Raw genomic sequence first — 6,054 nt, 5'->3', positions numbered from 1 at the left:
ACACACACACACACACACACCTACACACCCACACCTACACACCCACACCCCTACAGATTTATTATGAGGAATTGGCTGGCTAAGCCCATGCAGGGCACTTCCTTGGTTGGTGAAGAATCTGCCCACGATGCAGGAGACCACCTGCAATTCAGGGACTGGGATTCGATGCCTGGGTTGGGAAGATTCCCTGGAGAAGGAAATGGCAACCCACTCCAGTACTCTTGCCTGGAAGAATTGCATGGACACAGGAGCCTAGTGGGTTCATAAAGAGTGGCCTTTAGAAAGGGAAAATCAGAAGTAGGCTGGACCTACAGGCAAGGATGGAAGCTGTTTTCCAGGGCAGATTTAAGCTTTCTTTTCTCTGACTGATTAGGTTAGGCCAACCCAGGATAATCTCCCTAACCTAAAGTCAACTGATCAAGGACTTTAAGTCCAAAAGGAAAAACCCCTTCATAGCAACACCCATGTTAGTGTTTGATCGAATGACTGGGAGAAGTGGTGTATATGGCAGCTGCTTCCCTCCTGTCCTCATGCTCCGAAGAGAATATCCCTTGTAGCCCACCCTGTCTGAAAACGTACTGGAGAGGGAATTCTGGGAAATGTTGTGTAAGATAGTAGTCCACCATAAAGCTGTCACACCCGTGGTTGCAAATTCACAAGTCCCAGGAAAAGCCTCTAACTGGCCCAGCACAGGTCACAAGGCCACACCAAGCCCAACCTCTGCCACCAGGGGAGGTGAGGTGAAGTCGCTCAGTCGTGTCCGACTCTTTGCGACCCCGTGGACTGTAACCTACTAGGCTTCTCCGTCCATGGGATTCTCCAGGCAAGAATACTGGAGTGGATTGCCGTTTCCTTCTCCAGGGGATCTTCCCAACCCAGGGATCGAACCCGGGTCTCCCGCTTTGGAGGCAGACGCTTTAACCTCTGAGCCACCAGGGGAAGGGGCAGAATATTCAGACCTGAACGTCATGACCATCTATTGACTAGGAGGGTATGGAACTGTGATGCGTAACCCCACAGCACTGCATGATTGGGGTGGAGGAGGAACGGGTGCCCAAATAACTGGGATGCTGAAAACCGCGGGCCCCATGGCTACATCTTGGATCCTTCACAGGGCTGCTTGCAGTCTGCCTGCCACTTCAAAGGCAGTCCTAGGCACAGCTGAAAGCCAGGTAAGAGCTGGAGCAGGGCATCCAGGTGGCATGAACTCTACTGCTTGTCCAGTCACTGCCTTAGACCAAGAGAAGGGCAGACCTGTCAGTCCCTGTGACTCCTCCACATGGGAACTGGCTTCTCAGCACAGTGCCTTTCCAATTCTATGAAACAGTTGTTATTTTCCAAGACATATTACATATCTGCACAGCAGCACTTGCTTGTTCATACTGTTTCCTCTGGAAGTCTCTGGCAAATGCCAGCTGGCTGCCGGGAGGGGACTGATTTGTGTTGCCTCCTCCTCCAGGGGCTTTAACCTCTCCATAGGGACCCCAAGGAGAAGGCCGTCCATGTTTGTGGATCCCATTTACCCAAAACAGCATGTTGGTGCCATCAGTCCCTGTGGCATCATCCCGTTGTTAAATCTAGGCCAGCGGAAACAGTGCTCAGCTGCCTCTCTTGTGGACTCATCAAAGTTTCATGATCCTTTTCATCAGAGCAGTTCCAGCAGGAAGAGGAGCTGTTGCTGTATATTCATCCTGGTCTCATCCCCTACGAGGCTGTAAACTCCCCAGCAGGAGAAGTGATGTCTGATTCCTGTCTATATGCGTCCTCAGTGCGGATTCTGAAGGGCATCAGGCAAATGTTTGCTGATGATTAATGAATGAAGGAGACCAGGAAGGGCTGGTCTTTGGTTCCTCCTATGCAGGGTCCATAATTGAGATGAATTAGAAGCTGGAAAAGGCTGCACACTCCACCCCCTTGCTTTCACTGTGCTCATTAGAGTTTGTGCTTAAATATAACACACACCTTTCATTCTGCCTGCCTCTCCTTAAGTTTCATAAGAATGGGGACTTTGCCTGTTAGCCTCACCTGGCACTCAATAGGCACTCCATGAATATGAGTTAAGTGAATAAATGTCTTTGTCACATCATCTGGTGAGAATGTTTCATTCAAAATATCAGAGCTTTTGAGGAAGACAAATGATCTCTGCGCTAATCTTTCAGTTTAAAGGCTAGTTCTGATTTCCCCCCAGACCTTAAATAGGCAGTGTTTATTGAGTACCCGCTATGTGCCAAGCATTTTCTATGGTCTTACATGCACGCTTCTTTAAATGCTCACAGCACATCTATGTAGGCTAATGCTCATTTTACAGTGGAGGAAGCAAAAGCATGGTGAGCTTAAGTACTTGCCCATTGCTAAATTGTGGGGGGAGCCACCAGATAATGGAAATTATCTGCCCCAGCCTTCGTGTCTAGACCTGTAAGGCAGTAAACTGACTAACCTCCAGACCTTGGAAGGTGGGATGGAGCCCAGAGCTGAGCTGACTTAGCTTAAAATTCATCACCTTGGTATTTTACTCCTTGTATGAACTACCCAATGGCATTCTTAAACTCCCCTCTTCTTCAAAAAATAGTCCTACATATTACTTGATGAATGCCAGGCAACCCCACTCTGAGTTGCTTACCCAAATTAAATGAAAACATTTGATTTCACAAAGACCTGTAAACAAAATATTTAGGATCCTCAATAGAGAAGAACTAGAAACAACGTAAATATTCATCGGCGGGGAATGGATATACAGATTGCAGTGCATCCACGTAAAGGATACCGCTCAGCAGTAAAAGGAATGCACTGCTGGTACCTGCAGCAACGTGGATGAATCTGAACGTCATTGTGCTCGCTGAAGTAAAACAGAAACAAAAGACCAGAGACAGTGTATGATTCCATTTATGCGAGAGGCTGCTGCTGCTGCTGCTAAGTCGCTTCAGTCGTGTCCGACTCTGTGCGACCCCATAGACAGCAGCCCACCAGGCTCCTCCGTCCCTGGGATTCTCCAGGCAAGAACACTGGAGTGGGTTGCCATTTCCCTCTCCAATGCATGAAAGGGAAAAGTGAAAGTGAAGTCGCTCAGTCGTGTCCTACTCTCAGCGACCCCATGGACTACAGCCTACCAGGCTCCTCCATCCATGGGATTTTCCAGGCAAGAGTACTGGAGTGGGGTGCCATCGCCTTCTCCAGTACGACAGTCTAGAAAAGGTAAAACTAAAAGGACAGAAAATGAATCAGTGGCTGGGCGTCCTGGAGGTGTAGAGGGGAAGGAGTTCACTGCAAGGGGACACAGGAAACCTTTGGGTGGGAAGGAGTGGAAGCTTGACTGTGGTGATTACACAGCTGTCTGTATCTTTGTTGGGGCGTCCCTGGTGGCTCAGTGGTAAAGAACCTGCCTGCCAGTGCAAGAGACACAGGTTCAATCCCTGGGTTGGGAAGATCCCCTGGAGAAGGAATTGGCAACCCACTCCAGTATTCTTGCCTGTAAAATCCCATGGACGGATGAGCCTGGTGGGCTACAGTCCATGGGGTCACAAAGAGTCGGACACATTTGAGTGACTCAGCACACCACATCACCCAGTCCACTAAAGCGGGTGGAATTCATTGAATGTAGATTATACCTCTGTAAACCTGATTAAAATTTCTTTTTTCTTTTACTCCAATGTAATAAAACTTTTTTCTATACATTTTTTAAAATTCAAATGATAACATCACTCTTAAAGTACATATAGTTAAAAAATAACAATAGGAAAACCTAACTTGAAATGTGGGTTAACACATTCCCACTGAGCAAGCTAAGCATAGCTGCTTCCTGCACACCAGCTAGGACGGCTCCTCTGTCCAAAGGGCAGGGGCAGCTGGGAAATCGTCTAATCCAGGGGTGTGTTTCTGCGGCTTGGTGTTAATCAGATTCCGTATGACTGCATTGACCTTTGTTCTCCTTCTGGTGGAACTGCCAACGCTCAGGGAAAACCTGTTTACTTTTAGCAAGTGCCACAGGGTGCAAGGTAAACGGTATTCACCCCAGGATTCAGACACGCCTGAGAAAAATCAGAGGGAAGAGTGTAGGACTGAAGCAGAAAAGGCGGGTTAGTGTCAGAACCTAAGCAACTGGACAGAAAGCGTGATGTCCCCCTGAGCCCAGGCCTCCCCTCTCAGGGACTGATGTCATGGCCCCAGGCCTTGGAGGCAGCAACACAAATAAATAGAAGAGCTGTTTCATTAAAATCTCTGTGAGACTTGGTGAGCTCTGGGCGGTCTTCCGTGACCCCTGGAACAGAGGAGGCCGCGTGTTAAAGACAAGATTGCCCCCGAGGCCCGTCTCTGGAGTGAGACAGGGACAGGGCAGCTGAGGGTCAGCCAGGTCGGCCTCCAGCTGCAGGGCGACGTCAGACCCCAGCAGCATCAGCAGCTCTGCAGGCTCAGAGACTGGAGATGCGGTGGGAGACCTGGGGCAGGAGGAAGCTGGTGTGAACTGCGGTGACAAGTCTCCTGGAGCCCCAGGGGAGATGCGGAGGACGAAGGCGGGCTAGGGTTCCTGCAAAGAGGGTAGGTCCAGAGTTACAGGAAAATTGCTCTCTCGCTGTTATAATTACTCCCAGTATCCGTCCCCAAGCCCTCCAGCTGGCGGATAGCACAGTCAGTCCATGGACATCGCTCTTGAAGTAGCTGGATTCTGTGCTAATATGGTTGTGCAATCACATTCCTCCTCTTCAAAAATTCCCACCTGCATTATCTCTAAATTCCCTTAAAGGTTCTGCCTCTACGTGCATCTCCTGGGAGCTGTGGTCCATAGCAACTAAATTAGCTTCCAGGCCTGCTTAATTAATAAAACGAGCCAGCGTACATTTGCAATCCTTCTGTGCAATTATGGCATTGCTCCCATGGAATTCAGCCTGTTAGCAGGAGAGGAGAAAAAAAAAAAAACAGTGCACCAGACAATTATTTTGCCCTTTAAAACATTTTTAAAAATTCAACTTGTTATGTCTGAGACCTTGTGGTCATTTCCCCCCCTTGAATTGTGCTTGCTCTTGTTGGTAGCTGAGAAAACCCTGGCTTGGCACATAGCAAGGCCTAAAATTTGGTGAAATTAATTGTGACCTCAGATCTGTTGTATGATCTCTCTCCTTGAGCCTTAATTTTGCCATCTTTAAATGAAGATAACGATACCACTTCTGCAGGATCAAGGTGAGGATTACATATACTATATGTAAAACATGTGCACGTGTTGCTAAGTCGCTTCGGTCTTGTCTGACTCTCTATGACCCTGTGGACTGTAGCCCGCCAGGCTCCTCTGTCCATAGGATTCTCCAGGCAATAATACTGGAGTGGGTTGCCATGCCTCCTCCAGGGGATCTTCCCAATCCAAGGATCAAACCCATGTCTCTGTGTCTCGTACATTGGCAAGTGGGTTCTTTACCACTAGCACCACCTGGGAATTCCCAAAACTTGCAAAATAAAATATGTATTATGCTGATGCTGCAGCTGAAACTCCAATACTTTGGCCCCCTAATGCGAAGAACTGACTCATTGGAAAAGACCCTGATGCTGGGGAAGATTGAAGGCAGGAGGAGAAGGGGACAACAGAGGATGAGGTGGTTGGATAGCATCACCAACTCGATGGACCCGAGTTTGAGCAAGCTCCGGGAGTTGGTGATGGACAGGGAAGCTTGGCATGCTGCAGTCCATGGGGTTGCAAAGGGTCAGACATGACTGATCAACTGAACTGAATTGAATTACATAAATATATATATATATATATATATATATATATATATATGTTAAATATAAAGGAGATATAGCATTTTATACATCATGTAAATGCTGGGAAAGAATAAAGACCTGTCTTTGAATCCCAAAGGGAAAGTGAAGTCACTCAGTCGTGTCCGAGTCGTGTCCGAGTCGTGTCCGAGTCTTTGTGACCCTGTGGACTGTAGCCCACCAGGCTTCTCCGTCCATGGGATTCTCCAGGCAAGAATACTGGAGTGGGTTACCATTTTCTTCTCCAGGGGATCTTCTTGACCCAGGGATCGAACCTGGGTCTCCCACATTGGAGGCAGACGCTTTAAC

This window comes from Oryx dammah, unplaced genomic scaffold (assembly GCF_014754425.2).
Source record: "Oryx dammah isolate SB20612 unplaced genomic scaffold, SCBI_Odam_1.1 HiC_scaffold_24, whole genome shotgun sequence".
NCBI lineage: Eukaryota > Metazoa > Chordata > Mammalia > Artiodactyla > Bovidae > Oryx > Oryx dammah.
The sequence above is the reverse complement of the archived record's forward strand: the minus strand, read 5'-3'. Positions refer to the sequence as shown.